The sequence below is a fragment of the Schistocerca americana genome, chromosome 1, assembly GCF_021461395.2.
Source record: "Schistocerca americana isolate TAMUIC-IGC-003095 chromosome 1, iqSchAmer2.1, whole genome shotgun sequence".
Classification (NCBI taxonomy): Eukaryota; Metazoa; Arthropoda; class Insecta; order Orthoptera; family Acrididae; genus Schistocerca; species Schistocerca americana.
In genome coordinates, this window is record NC_060119.1 from 570852260 (window position 1) to 570874580 (window position 22321).

Sequence of the window (22321 nt, forward strand, 5' to 3'; positions counted from 1 at the left end):
TTGTTTATAACTTCGTACTTATCCCTTCCTCTTAATTACTTGTGACTGGTCTTCATACCGCTCATCTCGTCAATTTTGTCTTTTACCTGGGTTTGGTGGTCTCACCTCGACTTCCTCTATCGTTTTTTTCGCATGTTTTGTCCCACTGAAGTACGATTTTCCCAACCTTTCTGCGTTCTGGCCATTCCACTTCCACCTGAATAACCTGGATTTGGCTGCTGAAAGCCTCTAAACCTTCCGCCTTCGTTGGCACGCGGATTGTATCTCGGATCGTAGTTACCACCGTAGTTTCTAGGACCAAATCTCCCATTATTATTCCTCTGGCCCCCGAAACTATAATTGTTATTTGTCCTCTGTGCGTTACCAAAACCATAGTTATTATTGCCCTACCAGTCCTTACAAAACCATTGCCTTTTCCTATGTTATTCTCACCACTGGAATTATTATTAAAACCTGATCGGTTACTGTTACTCCCCCCTACTACTGTTTTCTCTGCTTGTACATTGTTTTCTTGCGTCATCTTCACTGAATATGAATTCAAGTTCTGTCAACATTCCTTTAAATGCTTGTATGTTATCTCCTGCTCTACCAGCCAATGACTGCTGATAACGTAACGGTAACTTCATTGTGCACATTCGTATCAGTTCCCCATACTGTATGGATTATCTAAGCACTAATTTTTCTCCGTCATACCTTCGAAAAATCTAACGGGTTTCTTTCCTCCGGAATTTTCGGACATCTCTTTCTGCAGCAACTCATACTTTATTCTGTTTCGTGTTTCTGTCGACCAGTACCGCTCCAAGAATGCAGTTTTAAATTGTTCATATGAATGACAGTTCGCCGCTACTCTTTGCATGGTTTCTGCTATTGCTCCATCCATATGCCCACAAATGAAGTTAAGTTTATGGCTAAGCGGCCAATGCTCTGGTAAACCGATCTGAAATTGATTTATGAACGTGCGTGGATGTAAGCCGTTCCCGCTTTCTTTGTAATGTTGGAATTTTCTGTCAAAAAGTGATCTTCGTCAAATTATTCTCTTCCACCATGCGGCGTTTGTGTTTTCATAACATTACTCGTTTCTTTCAATTGTATCATATTCTCTTGTACTCGTTCTACCACATTTGGGCCTTGAGCTGACATATTTATGTCCCATTTAGCATCGTATCTACGCAGTGGTGTGTAGTTGTCTACACCGTACCGTTCCTCGTGTATCGGATTGAAAGATTTGTTTACACTTCCCGTTACTGGTTCCGTGTTTTGCCTTTCTATTAGCTTGCGGTGTGTAACCTGTTGTGCTGTGACTCGGCAGTTGTGGGGTTGGTAGATGTGTCGTCGCAATTTGCTCCGCTCTCGCGTCACCCGCGTACTTTCGGAGGGTCGGCTGCCGCTCTGCCGGAATGCGCGCGTCTACCGTTTCTCGCTCCCTTGTCTGGTGTGACCGCACATCACCTACTTCGCTCCCCTGTGTTAACTGTTCCTTCCCTATTTGTTTTTGTTTTGCTTCCGTAATTATAGACGCAAGCTCCTGAAGCTCCTGTGGATGTACGACTGGAATCCCTTGACATTTTCGTGTTTCTGCTACTACTACGGAAGATTGCACAACTGACTTTTTCCTTTCTGGTTTACTGTCTATTACTATGTCGGATGATACAACCGATTCCGGTGTCTCGCTACTACTTTCTGTAAGATTCTCGATACACTGTTTCAATTCTGTGCGAAGGTCTTCGAACTGTTTCTGATATTTTCGTGACTGTTTTCAATGCGTGTGTCAAATTTTTTAATGCGGCTCGCGTGACACGTTTTCTGACATTCAGCTCTTCCACGACTTGTTGCGCCTTACTAGACGTCTTACGTGCTAACTTATTCTCTCTTTGATTAACGTTAGACACTGCATCCTGCAGCTGGTCAACGTCAGAACGCATCTTTTTCTGGTCAGCCATTAACGCTTGTATCAGCTCGCGTGAGTCTCTCGTCTCTCTCCGGATTTCAGTGAACTGTTCATTGACTTCTGTTCGCCGACTTTTTCAAACCCGGCGTAAGTTTCAAATTGGAGACTACTTAAGGCAGCATTTGTCTCTGTTTTTAGCTTTGCCGTTTCGGTCTTTATATCTGTTAAACCCGTATTTGTTTCAAGTTTTAAATTCTTTAACCCCGTATTTGTTTCTGTTTTTAAATTCGCCGTTTCGGTCCTTAGATCCGCCGTTTCAGTTTTCAAGTCTGCTAACCCTGCATTTGTCTGCTTTACGGCCATAGTGAGTTGCTTCAATATTGCAAACACACTACCTGACTCTTCGCTTTCATCACCTGTCACTATTCGATGAAAATTTTCCCGTTCTCGTCTTTCACGTGGCTACACAGCTGCCTGAATGGTAGTCTAATCGTAGGCGCTACCCGTAAGATACTAGGACAGGTGGACGAACAAACTGGACTAGTACCAGGCAACGAATACGTATACGAAGGAGCAGCTCGCACAGAGGATAACGGAGCTCCAGGGCCTCGTCTTAGAGAGGTCAGCCCTCACCCTCTAAAGCACAGGTCGCGGTCGGGATCCCGGCAGGCGGAAACAAGCAGGATCGTTACATTACAACTCCCCGTTCCCGGACAATTCAACAGCTGCCGACGGCACCTGACCACCCTATCACCGCCGAGGACAGAAAACTTCAAGGTGAACGTGCTAAAATGATCACAGCCAGGTGTGAAATAATGTCACTTACCACTGATAACTGAGAGGACATCGCACGTAATGCAACAGAATCGACAGTTCGTCAGGTTCTGAGTTACCGAGCATGTCGGAAAACAACGAGGCTCAACCACCCAATCAGGACGAGGATCGAGAGTTTCAACTTCTTATCGGCCAACGATCAGGAACAAAATTCAAAAACTCACATGAAGCAGGGGGTGTCGCGAAACGACAGCACCCTGTGCTCACCTCAAACGAATACGCACTGCTACAGCATGACGATGATCAGGTGGAGGCGTCAGCAGAACAGAGCGCAGCTGGAACGAGCAACGACTGAAACCCTGCACCAACACAAAACTCTCCAATACCATAAGTGCGGTTCCCACCCATTACCATCCAATACTCAGGGCAATACCTACTCCTGAACAGCGAACTGAAGAGACATGTCGAAGGACCAAAACGACGATTTATGAGGGCAGTACAGCAAAGTATCACTTCTCATCATTGGATGACCAGAGGATCGACCTGAGGTTTTTCAAGGATTCAAAAATTTCGTTTTTTATTCGCCAGTCGCCAACCAACGTGTATCTCAATGTCGTCATTAGCTACCTTGCCGGAAATCACAGAAGACGAGATAGTACAAGCTCTGTACAACATTGGTTTCCTACAAGGCTCAATCCATCAATTTAAATCGAGAGACGAGAAAACCAGTAAGCTAATACCACAGTCAGTTTACTTTGTGACTCTGCCGCTACGCCAAGATAGTAAGTATATGATTCAAACATCTTCTCGACACTAAAGTGATAACTGAAAAAAGATTAGAAGAGGGGCCCCCACAATGCAGAAGATGTCAATGTTTCTTCTATAAGAAAAATTATGGCCAACTACCACCTCGATGTGTGAGTGAGTGGACCAACACCCGCCCAAGGCATGCCAAAAACTCCAAACCAGAAGGTAAAATGTATCAGTTGTTAAGGCAAACATCCTGCAACTTGGAGAGGCACTGCGGATGTACGCTATGCAGGGACAAGCAGCACGGAGGAGACGTCAATTAGTTTCTGCCCCCATTCAGCTGAATGCTGCCAACTAAAAGGAATTGACTCTTTACAGCGGAGAACGACACAGGTCACAGCCGCCTGGCGCACTTCCGGTGGCACCAGAAGTCAACAATCTGATGCACTACAACGGAAGCACATTCACTGTTCAGATTCTCGGAAATCATGAAGATGGTCACTAGTATAATAGAATTTTTATCGACTCTCCGTCAGAAGAACATTTTTACGATCATTCAACAGACCTTACGAAAATTTAATGAAGCACCAGACATCCTATCAAAACTACTTCGCCCTCAGTAACGGCCCTTAGCCAAACAAGGTTGGATAGCCTTTCACTGAGTATATTAAACGTTCAACGTTAACAGCGTTTACAATCAGAACGTGGAACTCGAGAAATTCCTCGCGCGTTTCAAGATCGATATTCTTTTCCTGTCTGAAATGCACCTCTATCCCACCCAACCTTTCAACTTCAACTTACGCAATATGGTGGGCTACCGGACGGACAGAGTAAATGGCTGAGGGAGTGGCACAGCCATTGTAATATCAAGTGTCCGTCACAAACGTTCCTCTCGTATTACCACAATTTACATCTCTGAAAGCAACTGCAATCAACATCTTCACCGGTTTTCTCACCATTACATTCGTTGCGGTGTATTTTAGCCCTTAGAGGTCGTTCGTCAAGGATGACCTTCTACTGCTGTTTCCTCGAGGTGAAAGAATTCTGCCCTGGGATGCCGTCAATGCCAAGCACTTCGGGTGGAATCCGCACCGTACCAAGCCGCGAGGGAACCAGCTGTATGAATTGCAGGAACGACTGGAAGCCATCATATTCGGGTTCTGACGATCCAAATCACCTCCCAAACAATCCAGCCCACAGAGCCGACGTGCTGGATACAGCTATCGTAAAAAATCTAATACTGGATCTGCGCCTTCAAATCGTTAACGATCTGACGTCCGACCACAATCCGTTGATTGGTATCATCACAGAGGTGCTGGAACAATTACAACTCCCAGTCTAACAGACCATGAGCAGTGACCAGTACAAGCATTTCTTAGCAACAATGTCCCCATAGAGGAGGCCATCTCTGCATTGACCGAAAAGATCAGAAGCGGCTACCGTCAGGCTACGATCACAACTGAGTAGAGCCCATTGTACAGTGAAGAGTTTCTACCACTGCTCCAGGACTTGAAGAACCTTAAAAAAAGGGTGCGAAAACACTAGCAGCGGAATCGTAATCCCGAGGGCCACCGCGAACTTAACGCATCTCTCTAGGGAGTGACATTACAGAGCCATTGAATTCCACCATGAGAAGTGGGAAGATAAGATAGCTGCTCTTACTTTACCCACCAAGAATGATTGGGGCCTGTTCCAAGCCGTCCGAAATGCAAGACCCTTGACAATGGCGCTTCTGGGACCAGTGTGCCAACGGTTTAATCCACTGAGCAAGTTAAAACTTTTTTGCGTCTATGTATGACGACGCGGCCGAGGAAGACTCCAGACAGAAGACCCGTTGGATGGCATGACAAATGGAACCACTCTTGAGGTCCACTCTGTTATAGCCGTGCAACGACTCGGCAACCACTCATCCCCCGAACAGGACAGTATAACAAGCGATCAGTAGAAGAAGTTGCCACGCAAGCCACTTGTGTTGATAATCCACATTTTTAACGGTTGCCTCACGCTAGGCTACTTGGCGTCCCACTGGACGGTTGCTCGCATACTACCATTACCAAAGCCAGTGAAGGACCATCGCTAATCGCAAAAGCATTGGCCCTTCAGCCTCCTGCCAACACTCTGCAAACTACTGCAACGTATCATACTCCAACAACTTCGCCCAGCAATCACCAAAGCGGATGTGATACAACCAGACCAGTTCGCATTCCAGCCACGCCTGTCGGCCGAACTCCAGTTCCTCCAGGTCACACAGAGTACAGTATGTAATATGAATCAAGGGAAGTATACAGTGGCGGCCTTACTCGATAGTGAAAGGGCATGTGATCAAGCATGTAAAAATAAGCTGCTCACCAAACTGCCTGACATCCCCACCACCTCAGACTACTGTACAGAGATTATTGACAGCTATCTTCCAGTGGGCCGGCATTCAACAATTGTCGAACGGGGTCCCTCAAGGCTCTGTTCTGTCACCTTTTCTATTCATCCTGTTTGTGAATGACCTGCCGCTACTTTCACAAATTGTCCTTGCGTAAGTTGCGGATGATCCAGCGATCCTTACCAGCAGCCACAGAGTCGAAGCAGCGATACGGCGCCTCCAACATCAGCATACATTTATTCAGTTATGGTCGCCAACCGCATTACTCTCAATGCAGAGAACACGCAGGCCATTATGTTTACTTGCCACCAATCAGAACTCAGAGACTGTCCCGCACTGCCCAACATTGCACTTCCTTGTACACATCAGGTGAACCAGAAACTCCTCTTCAGGGATCATGTTCAGGGAAAAGGCTGTACCACCATGCATCTGTTCACCAACTATACCACTGCTGTCAGCATGTAAACGTGAGGACCAACCTACAACTTTACCGAGCAACGATCCTGCCGTCAATCTTATATGGGTGCTCCTGCTGGCGCGTCACCTGTCACGGCAATCTCCAAGTGCTGCAAGCCCTACAAAATCGGTACTACGGTTAATCCTCGGTGCACCTAGATGAGCAAGGGTCAAGGAAGCACTAATGTCCATTAAGAGACATTTATTATGTGGCGTCAGTCGCCCCCGGAGAGGTGGCATCGCATCAGAAGTCACCGCGAATCATCGAGGCACTGCAATGTCATAACAAAGTAATGTATGTTTATAAATAGAAAACAGTAATATAAAGTGATGTTGCAGAAATGTAAACTCGATAGGAACAACACGTAACATTAAATGAAATGTAATAGGGTAGCAAACACCTTAGGAGGGTTAAAGGACCTAGTGCCAAATACCCTTCTCACGTGGAAATAAAGAGAACATTATTCCTTCACCCTTTACACCTAGGAAGTTCAGCTACGAAGTGGTAGTACTTTTGTGTATTAGGAGAGAAAAAGGAAAACTAGACCAGTACGCCAACGAAGGTCATAACCCAACAACTGCGTGCACCTGTCTTGTTCACAGCGGTGACAGTATCGGAACGTAACGACAGGGGGCCACCTGTCGTGTAGACAGTGTTATGGCGGGTGTTTTGTTTCCATTTGAATGTCCCTTTTAATAAGCACGCCTAAAATTTTCAAATGCTGTCTCATCGAAAATGGTTCTGAATTTCATCTTCCTGTTTCATGTGTTGAATTCCTTGTCGTGTCCTACACACCGTGACAGTATGAATTAAGTCGTCGAGGAGAGGTTCTTACAGTCCTCTTATGAGTGGGTGGAAATGTGCGGCAACAATGCAACATCATACGAGGGTCATTCCATAACGATCCATTTTTCATTGTTATCTACATCCAATTGCCCCCTTTCCAGAAGAGATCTGATACGATTCCCCACAAACGGCTTCTAATCAGATTCTATGCCTATGGACTATGGTCTCAGTTGTGCCACTGGAGTCGTGGTTTCATTTCGGAAAGGTCACCGTAAGTAGTTACTGACGGAAATTAATCGAGTGAAACACGTGTGGTATTTGGGTTTCCCAAAGGAATCGTTATAGGCCCCTGTGCCGTTCGTAATCTATATAAATGGTGTGGGAGACAATCTGAGTAGACATCTTAGATTGTTTGCAGATGATGCTGTCATTTACCGCCTTGTGAAGAGATCAGAAAACCAAAATCAATTGCAGAATGATATCACATGTGTTTCACTCGATTAATTTCCGTCAGTTACTACGGACGGTGACCTTCATGAAGTGAAATCACGACACCAGTCGCAAAACTGAAACCGTAGTCCATAGGCATAGAATCTGATTAGAAGCCGTTTGTGGGGAATGGCATCAGAACTTTTCTGGAAAGGGGCAATTGGCTGTATAAAACAATGAAAAATGGATCGTTTCCAGAACAGTCAAAATGCAGACGTACAAATTCAAGGTCTTCGCCAAGTCATCCACTATTGTGAAAAATACGTCGCATTGTAGGGTGAATACGCACAGTAGGCTTCACACCAGGGATGGGCGACGGGCAGCACTAGGGCCAGTTCTGGCCCGCGATTAGTTATAAACCAGCCCGCGGAAGATATTCGCGAGAGAAAGCGCGAGCCGTTGCAGAATTTTGCAATGGAACTTTCTAGAGAGCTGTTGTAAAACGTAAGTAAAGAAACACTATTCACGACGAGTAAACAAAAGTAAACATCTGACCGTGGAGTGGACATAAAGTGAATGTATTCTCGAAAACACGTGTGGTGAGACGTAATTTGTTAGCGTGTTGTGTCGGGATAGGGGTGCCATTCGTATCGTTGTGTTACCCAATGGACGTTAACCTCACGGACGCTATACTCTTGATTTCATGTGCTAAGAGCACTGCTGACGACTCATGCGACGAGGTAGCCCACGAACTTTTAAATAGGTTTGTGGGCCAGGCCTGCGGGTCACCAAAGATTGCCCACGTCTGCCTTACACCATTACCAAGTTTGTGAGCACATCCTGATCTTTCGAGATGAAAATTATAACTTTATGACTGTTCTCGTCTCAACTGAAAAATTTAGGTTTTATACAGTTTCTATGAAGGATTGCACCTACCCTGTCCATTCCCCGGAGACATGCGATAGCCGTACTGAGCAGATAGAAGACTTGTCGACGTTATCACTCGTTCTTCCAGCAGAACGCAAGCTGATTACCCCTCCCCCCCCCCCCCCCACATCCATTTCCAGGTTCGTTAATTCTTCCACAACATTCTTTTTCACCGCTGTTCATAACAATGTCATCGGTATTGTCACCAATAAATGTCGCCTCCTTCCCAACCAACTTGAGAAGACCGCGTATAAGCACTGCTTACTCCTGAGCTGGTTTTCGGTGCCAAGCTGCGTCTATCGATCTTCATAGGGCTACTGGGCAGCGTGCATCCACATCCCACGCTCGGTGCTCGAGACGTCAGCCATCCCTCGCTTAAGTTCTGCATCTCGTTGCATCTGCGCAAGATAAGTTCTCACTGGCGAATACGAGACCGGGACGGTGTCTCCCGGTGGAGCATTTGTATCCCCGCGGGCGGCGCGGCATGCGGAGGACGGAGCGCACTTCTTAGCGCCGGCCCGCCATCTTCCCCGCAAGATTTATGGACTTAGCTCCGTCCCTTCCCGGGATTTCAATTAGCGTGGCCGGCGCAGTGGAAATGTTTTTGTCGCAGCTGACACGCCGTCGCCCTCCCAGAATCCGATTATCCTCCGCGAGCCGTCGGTTCCCACGTCGCGTTACCACGACGCTGGAAACTTTTGGCTGTCAGCGGCCGCCCGCTCTGGAACACCTACTCAGCAAAGTTGCCGCCCTCGGCACTTCACCCGCAGATACTTCAAATCCCATTACCCAACGTAGCGCTGTTCTCCATTTATCTCTGCGTGTGATACAAAGGCCCTCAACACGTCCCAAATGTTTCTTCAGCTTCACTGTATGTTAGCTTCCTTTTATCTCCTATGGCAACTGAGGGAGGAAAGTACATCTGCAACTGTATCTACATCTGTGTCGACGTAAATACTTCCCAAACCACTGCAAAGCGGCTGGAAAACGGTAATTTCCATTGCACCACTTATATGGATTTCTACCGATTCCACTCGCGTATGGAGCGCACTAGGAATAATTACCTAAATACCTGTGTGCGCGCTGTAATTATTCTAGTCTTGTCTTTGAAATTCCTAAGAAACTACACAGGGCCGTAGTACACAAGGTACGTTCAAAATGTAAACGGAATTATTAATTTTATTAGTTCAGATTAGTGTCATCCCCTCCAAAATAATCTCCATTAAAACAGTTGGTAGCTGAGAAACACGACGTTGTCCAGATATTTATTATTTCAATCTCTTATTAGTCTACCTCCTCATCTCTCCTCTCTCTGTCCATCTCCTACTCCTTCCTCCTGCCTCTGTCCATCTCCTCTTCCATCAACCATCTTCTCCTCCCCCATCTCTCTATCCATCTCCCCCATCTCCCTGTCCATCCTCTTCTTATCTCTCTCCTCGTCTGCTCCTTCTACACCTCTATTTCCATCTCCCCCTTTCTGTCTCTTGCTCCCCTCCCCCCTCTTTTCACCTCCTCCTCTCCCCTACTCTGTCCATACCCTCGCCCTTACTCTCTCTGACTCCTTGCCCCCATTTCTTTCCATCATACCGCTATCACCCCCATCTCCAAACCAATGGAAGGTCGCTGGGATTTTACTACCACAGTATATCTTTCCACACAGTAATATGTGTGCCGAGATTGACTGAAACTCATCCAGAAGCGATTATTTTTAAATGTTGCCTCCTTCCCAACTGACATGAGGAAACAGTGTCTCAGCACTGCTAACTCCTGAGGTGGTTGGCGGTGCCTAGCGGAATCTACCGATCTTTATAAGCCTACTGGGCACTGAACATCCACATGTTGAACATAAGCACATGTAACGTAATATTGTACACATATATGTCTGATTTTCTGCTGTTGTATACGATATGGTTCCACAGAGCTTGTTAAATTTATACGTCGTATTCAGCAGGGTGACTTGATCTTAGGTCCCGAAACACGTTGACACGGTTACTTCCTCACTGCACTGGTCATTCTCACGCCCAAGTTGACACACTCAATAGCACAGGCAAATTTCACTTCATACTTTTAAATGCATTCGAAGTCAACTAAGTACAGGAAATAAACACCAAAAGGTCGTTTTCGAACAACGTCACCTCTCTCATTCAAACCTCCACCTGTAGTGATAGTGGGCGTTATTTCTCACTCAGTATTTTTTTAGGAATATCATGTATCTCACAAATTTGACAAAACTGGATCCATGTGCTCCTGAATTTTGCTTACGTGTTCCCCCTTTCCTTCCCACCGCCTGTGGCTTGTGGGCGCTTCTAAACCCCACAGCACATCTTTCCAGATGCTAAGTGACTAGTAATACATCGATTCTTTAAAGCAGTGTTTTTCAACCTATTTGAATATTCTTTCCAGATAAAAAAGGTTCTGGCGACTCCGTAGAACATTAATAAAACTGTTTAAGTGATGTCTAACTCAACGCAATTGATCTTGTATCTATAAATACTATACTGATGCATAGTGCTCTGTGCAAGGTAGTGGCAGCGCTCTGCGGACACGGCGCGCTTGTTCGCTGGCTTCAGTCAGTTTTCCGAGTTCGCCAGCGAGTACGGATGTGACTGTTGTGTCCTTGCGCTTCGCTCCGAGAAGTTTCTGCAAAGGTCTGCGCAGCTCTCCACGTCTGCAGAAGCGAATCAAAATCGACGGAAGAAGACCTCATGACAAGTTATTTGAAGTACAGTTTTAGTGTCGTGATTAATAAGCCTCAATGTGTAATTTGCGGGGAAGTATTGTCACGTGAGAATAGGAAAACGTCCCTTTCAGATAAACATTCCAAGGAAGCTGATAAACCGTTGGAGTTCTACGAAAGGAAACCGAAAATCCTGAAGCAGTAGGAAACTATTATGATTCAGGTAATAAAATGGTAAGTTATTTGTTTGACTGATTTAACAATATTTTGTATATGATTATCCAGTGTCAACGAGAGTACCTTATTAGCTAACTACCGAGTCACTTACCGAGTTGCTAAAGCATGGAATCCACATACAGATGCCGAGATGATTGAAATTATGTTAGGTCTGCAGGAGGCAGCTAATTGAAAAAGCATACTGTTTTCTGATAACGCCCACTGACAGCAAGATAAACGATGTGGCCAGCGCAATTCGAAAACAATTCGTTAAAGAATTAAAAAAGGCCCCACGTTTTGATTCGCAGTTAGATGAATCTTCAGATATTTCAGATTGGGGATAATTTATAGTATTTGTACGCTTCTAAGCAGATGAAAGTATGGTGGAAGACATTTTATTTCGCAAAACATGACATGCGAACACAACTGGCCAGTATTTGAATGACATGTTTTTAGAAAGCACTCGAAGCTGCGAGACTGACTGGACAAAATGTATCCCCCTGTGCAGCAATGGTGCTAAAGCTGTGATTGGCAATAAAAGCGGGATCGTTGCTAAATTAAAATCAATAATGCCAAATTTTTCATGGACACACTGCTTTCATCGACAAGCTCTGGTAGCCATGGATTTACCTTCTGATTTAAATGATGTACTTAAAAAGCTAATCAGAGTTGTGAACTCTATTAAAGATAAAGCGTTGCAGATGCGAATGTTTAGAATCATTTGTCAAGACATGAGTTCAAAATTTCCTTTATCGTACAAAAGGCAGACGGCTTTTCAAAGGAAAGGTATCGACGTGAGTTCCGGAACTAAAAGCTTAATGGTTAAATTTAGTGCAAGATTCTGTATCTGGATATGAGAATTATTTTATGACGTGTTTTGCTATTAAAATTATCGTTTCTCGCAGATTTTTTTAACACCCGAATGTTTTAAAAAGAGCCTCCAAGGGCGAGAACAAATATTGTATCGGCCTAGTATAAAATGAAAGGATCCCTCGCAAGACATTGTGGTCAACGTCTTTCCCTTTCGTTCAGAAGATTGACGAAGAAATTGCATTGGACCAGTCGGTGGTAGCAAGTTCTTACGCACTTTGCATGAAGGACAAACAATAAAATTATTTTTCACAACTGAACTCTGAACCGGACAACAGCCATAAATGGAGAGTAAATCCTTTTTTGGATACGTCAGTGCAGGTGGCTGATCTGAGCACGAGGATGAAAAAAACAATTACAGATTTTGCTGCTGACAGCATGCTCAAAATGGAATTTAATTGGCAAAGAAAAAATTTGGATGAAGAAAAAAGAAGTCTAGCCACAGCTGGCACGGAAAGCTTTGAAATTATAGTGCCATTCACCTCTTCCTACCTACGTGAATTAGCGTTTTCTCCACTGGTGAACATCAAAACCAGTAAGGAGAGTTCTTCAACGGTGCGATCGACTTTTTGAAACTACTCGTATCTCTACGGTGTTGTAGGTTAAGATCCCAGGTATTACACACTGCATCCATTCACCGTGGTGGGCTCTCGTTTGGGAGTAATTGGCGAAAGAAAAATTCGGAATTTTGTGTGATACTCAATAGCATTAAAGCCAGGTTGCATGGTGTAATGGCGAGGATAACATCTTTGAATTCAGGAGGTTGTGCTTTAGCATGTCATCAGGTAAACAATTTTTTTATTTTTAAATCTTTATCTTCATTACCTTGATCATTATTTTCATGTGTTTTTTAATTAATTTTATGTATTAACTTAGATTTAATTTCTTCTGTTTCATCACACCATTTTTCGTTCACATTAATGCGTTCATTATATCTATTTCTCATTTTTCGCTTCGCTCTTTATTGAAGGTTTCGCTTTTCTGAGCGTATTTGTATTGAAAAGAAAGTATTTCGTAAAGGCCGATAGCCGTTAGTTTTGTTTGGATTTTAGGCGTAAGTTTCTGGCGAGTGTTGATCTTTATTCTTTCCACTAGACTTAGCGGTTCAAAGTTAAATTAATTCGTGTGTGTCATACAGAGTTTAGGCAGTTAATTAAAACTTTCGAAAGTAAGTTTAAAAGTTTGTTTACATTAGCGTTTAGTTACTTATTAGTACAGGCTACGAAACTTCTGTGCTCTTGTGCCAAGTTATTCTCTGCGTTTGTGTAAATTTTTCTATCAAACCATTTGTGACAAATGTGGTGGCTGCCTTAGAAATCTGAAGGACGGGGTGTTCTGTGAAGACTGTACGTTATAGTTTCATTTGGGTGAATGTAGCGGCGAGAAAATGGGAGACTCTTCCATGACAATGCAGGTTATGTAGAAAGGATAGAGAAATCGCTGAACAGGAGGCAAAAATTTGTGCCCTTAAGACTGAATTAGAAAACGCGAATTTGAAATTGTGGGCTAAGGGAGGAAAAAGAGATGGGGTGCTGGGAAAAGGTAGCAAGCAAAGGGCGCCAAAGGGAAACTGTTGAAAAAAACTTTATAAATTCCGTTAGTAAATCAGTTTGGCTTGAAAGTAGTGGAAGAAGGGCCTCATCCGGAAGGGATGAAAGTAGGTCGAAGCAGAATATTAGCTTAAAGAAAAATGGCAGGTCGGGATCAAATCAGAATAGGAAAAGAATAATTCTGCTTCTAGGTAGTTGTCATGGGAGAAGTGTAGGCCAGCAGCTTCAGCGAAATTAGGTGAAGGGTACCCGGTCACAAGTTTTGTGAAACAAAGTGCTAATCTTAGCCAGGTGCCAGAAAACATATGTCAGCTATGCAGGGTCTTTGAGGAGGAAGATTAGGTAATTATAGTTGTGGAAGCAGGAAACAGCCTGACTATGAGTCCAAGATAATGTATTAGAAGTGACCTAGATAAAATAGGAGCAGAAACTGGGCACAAAAATGTGGGGTTTGTGGAGGTCTTTCAGCGCCATGATCGGCCCTGAGTAAACAATGCTATAATGGATGTTAACACTGAGCTGAACAGGATGCTGCAGACACCGGCCAAGTCTCACATGAGTGTTTCTCCAGTAGATGCTATTGCTAGATGGGGATGCACTACACATGGCCTGCACCTAAATAGGAAGGGGAAATATAAGTTAGCATCGCTATTAGCAGATACTGTATGAGGGGAGGGGAGGGGGGCACAGTCGCACAAGGGATGATCCCTGTGGTTAATAGGACCAAGCAGAAAGGTTAAAAGGTTAAAGCCAAAGTCCAGACAGACAATAATCAAGAAAAATAGAATAAAAGAAGCTTCTTGTACACTAAATAAGGATAAAGTTAAGGGTAATGTCAATGTACGTTGAAAGTACCTAACCAAAATTGCTTCCTTTTTAATTTGTGAAAGTATCAATGACAAAATTGTTTCACATTAATTGTTCAACAAACCTGCATCTGACTGCGTCTGCGAACTTGTTTCTTGCACTCCTCCATTTTGCCAGTAATGAAACATGTTTTTGACTCAACAACCAAGTTTAAGAGTATAATGTCGATTGTGCAATGGCATTAAGATGGTACTGAAAAATTAACTCTTGGCCCTGATGTTTACTTGCCTTGAATAATGCCAGTTGTGCAATGGCATAAAATTAGTTATTTGAAATAACTTTGCTCTGATAAATTTAGTTGTACCAAAGTCGATTTCAAACCATGAACTGCACATATACATTGCATACAGGCCTCATTTTCTTTATGTTCTTTCGTTGGTGGGTAACCTTACTTTACTACTCATTTTCGTGTTCAATAAAAGCAAAGGACGTGGATTACGGTTCAGGCTGTTAGATTTAAACACAATGTTGATCTCTCTCTCTCTCTCTCTCTTTATATATATATATATATATATATATATATATATATATATATATATATATAGTTAAAATTTTTAATCATAGACAGAAACTACCATTTCCATCGTTTTTGTAGCGCGAATCACTCTTACAAAATTTTTACAAAACGCTTATTGCGTCAAACCTTGGACATACAGGTCCTAACTCTGAACATTATCTAACAAAAACCATTTTTGAAATCATTATATATCTTCTCTCATTCTCATATTAAAACAATGTGGAGCAGCTACATCTGATGTTCTGAGTCACATCTGTAATACATCATTAACTAAAGGTTTTTTCCCAGACAGGTTAAAATGTTTCATTGTCATGCCTCTCTACAAAAAAGGGGACACCACAGATGGCAATAATAATTGGCCAGTGTCCTTACTTACAGCATCGTATTAAAGTTAAAGAAAATGAGACCATCTTAACCAACAGTACACAAATAGTTAATGTATTTAACAACGAATTCTTAAGTGTACATGAAGAAATTTGTCGAAATAGTCCAAAAGGAAAGCCAAGCAGAACGTGGAATTGTCAGTTTTGAGAAATCCTTATCAGATTAATTTTCACCGAACAGCCTCTTATGAAATAATGAAAATCATCAAATCTTTGAAAAATAAGTGTTCTGTTGGAGCAGATGACATCTCCAACAAGATATTAAAACAATTTTTGTGCTAAAGTTTGCTCACTGTAACTGCGCAGCGAGCGTTTGATTGTGTGAACCATGACATTATGTTACAGAAATAGAATGCTGTGGTATAAATGGAACACCATCGGAATGCTTTTAGTCGTATCTACAGAACGCGAAGCAAAAAGGTTCTTTATATGGTTTAAGCGATCTAAGGAAGTTTTCCACTTCTTCTAACTGGGGTGAAATTACATTAGGTATGCCACAGGGTTCGATCATGGATCCCCTTCTGTTCTTGATGTATGGGAATGAGCTCCCTTCTTACCTGAAACAAGAAGCTAAACTGACACTGTTTGCTGATGATACAAGCATCATTATTAATCCAGTAAAAGAAGCTCCAATGATACAAATAATGTCTTTGGAAATGTTATTGATTGGTTTCTGCGAATGGGCTTGCTCTGAAAAAACACTGTTCATCCAAAGGAATACAGTTCCTTCAATAAATATAACTTATCAACGGAAGTCACTAGCCAGGGTGAAGCACACTAAGTTTTTGGGAGGACATATAGATGATAATCTTAACTGGAAAATTCAGTGACTAGGTTTAGCAACTTTTGCAATCAGAATAATTGCTAATTTTGAAGATGTAGAAATTATCAAGCTAACATACTTTGCATACTTCCTCTCTCTGATGTCATATGGAATAATATTTTGGGGTAATTCAACACTTTGGCGAAAAGTATTCACTGTTCAAAAGAAAGTGGTTAGAATAATTTGTGGCGCTCATAGCAACATTTTCTCTTTAAAAGGTTAGGAATTCTTACAACAGCCTCACAGTACATTTGCTCAATAACGACATTTGTTCTCAACAACATGGACCAATTTAAAAACAACAGTGACATTCATGATTATAATACCAGAAAAAATAAAGATTTACACTATCCTCTACTTAACCTATCTGTGGCACAGAAATGTGTAAAATATGCTGCTATAAAACTTTTAGATAAATTACCAGATGAAAGAAAATGTGTGACAGATAGCAATAACAGTTTAAAAAAAAATTGAAGTCATATCTCCTTGAAAACTCCTTGTATATCACAGACGAATTTTTGAACAGGAATGAATAAATCTGTAAATATAATATATGCATTTTGTGCCATTTGAGGGAATGGAGTAGGTAATAAAAATTATAAGTTTTTTTTTATTTTTTTAAACCGTGATTCACGTCTACATTTCTTATGCATGTGACATGTTCCACCTCATAACAGTTAGTGTGAGACCGATAAATGGAACACCTAACTAACTTCAATTTCATTTTACTTACAAAACCCATCATTCATTTAAATTTTCATCTGCATTATTTTATCCATTGTGGAATAAGTATTTAGGTTGTGTTTTAAATGTTTATATGATGATTACCATACAAAAAAATTGCACGTTAGGTAACAAAATACGTTTTTCACACCAGTGCACAAATATAAATAGATTATTTTGTCTTTTATGTTTTATCTGGTAGTTTGGAATTTTCAAATAACTGAATATAATAACAGATAAATATAATTGAATCCATGCTCACAAAAATTCCAATTGCAAATTTGGTGATTAAAATGATGTGACAAAGAAAAGAAAAAATTGCATTTAAACCAACTAAAAGAATAAAAAAAATAGAGGTAACTCGATAAAGATTTAAAAATAAAATAAAAATGTGTACCTGTCAAGACTGAAACACACAACCTGCAAATGGAGCTGTTATCCTATCCGTTATACCACACAAACACACTACATTACATATTTTTAACCCTACTGTGTATCACATAAAATTCCGAATAGCACATCGTACTCGCATTAGGGAGGACGATGGTTCACACCCGTGTCTGGCCATCCTGATTTAGGTTTTCTGTGATTTCCCTAAATCGCTCCAGGCAAATGTTGGTATGTTTCCTTTCAAAGATCACAGCCAATTTTCTTTCCCATCCTTCCCTAATGCAATGGGACTGATGACCTCGCTGTTTGGCCCACTCCCCCCAAATCAATCAACCAACCAACCAAAATTCCGAATTTTATTCATCAATTGCTTGCAAATGAGAGCCCATTGGGGTGAATTGTTGCAGTGTGTGATACTTGGGATCCTTTCAAAATGTCGATTGCACTATTAGGGACCTCTCCACATAAGAACAGAAATACCCACCAAATAGAAAATATTTGAATAATAGTCTCTTGGTGTACATGCCGTGTCAATTCAGGATAAAACCCCAAGCCTTCGACCACTACCTCCATAGTTGTCGTCAGTGCTAAAACTGACAGTCAGTTTTAGCCCTGACGACGACCATGGAGGTAGTGGTTGAAAGCTTGGAGTTCTATCCTGAATTGATGCGGCATGTACACCAAGAGACTTTTGTTCAAGAAATACGTCGCGAAAGACTCCGTAACCATACGAAAGATTTGGTTATAAGTGCGTCACAAATATAACAACGATTTGACACATCATTCACCAATAAACTGGCACACCGTTCTCATTGAAATTGTTGTATTTTTATTGTAGTGTAGGCTTACAAGCCTTGTTTAATTTTATTTGGCTTAGTGGCACCTGTGACAAATATCACTGCTGTCATTCTATGAATAAAAAACATTAAATACAATAAAAATCCTGATAAGTGTCAAGTATAATTTTAAATAATACAAATGAAAGACGTTAGCCCGTAACCACCACACTGAGTTGTGCCCCTGAAGTGCTGTGTGTTTGCTTATAACTGCTGAGTCGCGGCATTACTGTTCTTGACTATTCTCTTGATGGAACATCTTTTGCCATAATTATTACGTTGAACAATACATAGTCAAACCTCAATTAAAGAGCATCTTCTATAAACAGTGATTTGCAAAACGAGCAAAACCGAACGTAATTTTGTAATAGGCTGAATCGCTTAGCGAGTAGTGTTTTGCATGGCGAGTCTGTTCAGTGCCTTTTCTCACTCCTCATACATTATATTACTGTTTTATAAATTATTTAAGAATTTTTTAGGAATGAAATGCATTATACTATTTTTAGGTGAGTTATTACCGAAACATGTTTCACATAGTAGTGTTTCCTATTTGAGGTAAGACTCAACAGCAAATTATGCTCCTTAAATGAGGCCGCACTGCACACTCAATTTTGAAAAGAACTACATTTTTTTCGAATTTCTCGAAGTTACTTATTGGATCTGGTTTATTTAGTTATCGATCTATCTCTGAATTCAGTACCCACTATTAACATGATGTATTTGTTATAAAACAATCTACATTCTATTCCATTCAGAATTAATGTTAAACATGAATTTTTTAAGTTTAATAAAAAATAATTGTCGCTTTTCTTAGGCCTATGTTTTTTTCATTATGGAGCAGCTAGCATTTAGACATGCATGGGGCTGGTTATGTCATCTATCTTCATCCAGCTCAAAAGGAGACAACATTTCTTTGTAATTAACTGTGAGAATATTTAGTATATTTCATTAGAAGTTATTGTACTAATTTTTAGAACATATTGTTCAACTATTTTCTAAAATACTATCAAAATAATGTGCATTAAGAAACCCTGTATCAATACAGTCTGCGTAATTCCTGCTCCGTTTTAAGAAAAGTTTGTCTTTTATGAATCTCTGTTCATCACGTCATATCCCCTGTATTATGTGTTGTACAGTGATATAATTTTGTAGGTTTATGTAGTGGTATGTGGTTCCACTGTCTACAAATTTGTTGACAAAAGGGTTAACAGTAAAGAAGTAATACATTAAAAGAGCATGAGTGATGAAGCAGTGTTTTACATATTTCAATTTTTATGAACTATGTCTTGCAAAACAATATAATTTTGCAGGAACATTCAATGGTATATGAGAAAACTGGTTCCGAAACATGTTGCAAATAAGGTTAGTAGTAAGGAAGTAATACATTGTTATTTGACATTGTCAGATCGGAAGACATGCGATATGTTATGTTAAAATATGTGGATATAAAATACTAGGTCAAGATCGCTAAAACTCTTTTATTTCATAACTAGTTTCATGTCACTGATGACCCACTTTCAGATCTAAAATACAGAACACTGCATGATAGAAATTAACAGTAGCGTAATACATTTTTATATTCAAACTTCTGTTCTATGATACACACGAATAAAACTTTTATAACTGCATTCCATCTATACCAGCTACCAGCAATACGTGTCATCATAATCGGTTCAGCTGAACCGCTCTTATCATGTACCAACTAGAACTTTTTTTGTTAGATCATGACAAAATAAAAACATAAAAATGCATTTTGTAAGTGTTATATAGATGTGATCTTACCTAAAGTGGGTCGTCCTTGTGACATGCAGTTTATCACTAGCCATGAGTGCCACTCAGAATGCTGTAGGAACATTGTTATATACAGACACAAAGGAAATGAAAAAAATGGCTGCAAGAGGGCATTGATTGAAATCAGTAGGGAAAGTTGAAAATTTGTGCTGGAACAGGATTCAAACCTGGGTCTCCTGCTTTCTAGGCAGATGCTCCGACCACTGAGCCGTACGGACATGGTCTCCACTGTGGCAGCATGGACGACCTTAGCACGCCTCCTGTTAAATTCTCAACTTTTCGACACACTAATAATGTAGTACCCCTTGCCCACTATCATTACTTGCGGCATTTCGCTTATTCTCATAATAGTGAAAACCTGCACTGAAGATCTCACTTGCTGACGCGCCTTATTTACGCGTATATGTGGTGTCTGTTCTTTTGGACAAATATATATATATATAGGGCTGCTCATACCTACCTGTACAGCCACAGGTTGCAACGGACTGAGGCGCCTGTGTTAACAAGTGTGGCAGGTGAACATTGCACCGAAAGCGCCATCTAGTAGCCGCAGGTACAACTTGGCTAATTAACATTCAAATGTATAAAGGTGAAAATTATAATGAATATTGGCAGGTACATAATATAAAGGCCAATATTTTGTTTAACAGCGACAGATACAGTAACATTTTGTCTACATCAGATCTTAGAAGTAGAGTTCGCAGCATAAAAACGCCATTATCGAAAATACAGAAAGGGCTGAATAATACAGCTTGTAGAAAACGATATAGCATGAAGTACAGCCAATAAACCTTTTAACAAAAAACTTCTTGGCTGATTAAAACTGTGTGCCGGGCCGAGACTCAAACTCGAGATCTTGGCCTTTCGTGGGCAAATGCTCTACCATCTGAGCTACCCAAGCACGAATCACGTTCCATCCTCACAGCTTCAGTTCTGCCAGTACCTCGTCTCCTACCTTCCAAACTACGAGTCTCGGTCCGGCACACAGTCTTAATCTGCCAGGAAGTTTCATATCAGCGCAGACTCCGCTACAGAGTGAAAATCTTATTCTGGAAACAACCCCCAGGCTGTGGCAAAGCCATGTCTCCGCAGTATCCTTTCTTCTAGGAGTGCTAGTTCTGCAAGGTTCGCAGAAGAGCTTTTGTGAAGTTTAGAAGGTAGGGGACGAGATACTGGCAGAACTGAAGCTGTGAGCACGGGTCGTGACTCGTGCTTGGGTAGCTCAGATGGTAGAGCACTTGGCCTAGAAAGGCAAATGTCCCGATTTCGAGTCTCGGTCCGGCACACAGTTTTAATCTGCCAGGAAGTTTCATATCAGCGCACACTCCGCTGCAGAGTGAAAATGTCATTCTGGGAACCATTTAATAAATGAAAAATTATGCGATGGCTTAGATAAAAAAAAGAAAAACATTTCAGGAAACTGCACGAGGAGATCTGAAATTAAATGTCAAGTAACGGCTTTACACTTCTAAAGAAACTTTCGTTACGTAACTGCAGCTGCTCATTGAGAATGAGGCCATCATTTCAATAAATGTGTTTAAAAATCTCTAATTCTTCAAGAACATATAATTTAAGCCCCTTCTTTTCGATGTGCAAAATGTTGCTATCGGAAATAGCTTTAGGCGCATGGCCTGTAATCAGAAGATGGTAGGAAAAATACGAATTTTGGGTGCTAGTGCCATTTTTTCTTAAAAGGTGTTCTTTATACCTGGTTGTAAAGGCCGCACTTGTTAACGCGGGTGCATCAGTTCGTTGCAACCTGTGGCTGTACAGGTATGAGCAGCTCTTAGAGGCTCGCCTTCACACATTCCTTTTAAATTTTTTGTGACTAAAGCCCTTCTGGCCTGTTATTTATTTTGTACTTGACATTTGACTACTGTCTTTGTCTAGTATATATATATATATATATATATATATATATTACCACAAATTTGTAATTATGTTATAAACCATTTTGTACGTCTAAACGTCTAAGTTCTGATGAAGGCACTCTTAGAAGTGTTGAAACATGATTAATAAGACTAAAAATTGTGACTGAGTGCTCATTTGTTTTTAAACGGTTTCTGAACCAAGTAGCCATATTTAAAATTTTATTACCAGAAGCTTTGTACACTTGTTTGCATGTATGTACTATCAGTTGTAGTTCCAATTATTTACTACATTGTATCACTTCAATGATATTTTGCCATGGTGATTTTCAGGAATTTTTGGCGATAAATTTGAATGAAGCTGCGAATTTGATAAATGTACTCAACCTCTGTAATCCCGATTTAATCATATTCTTTGTAAGACA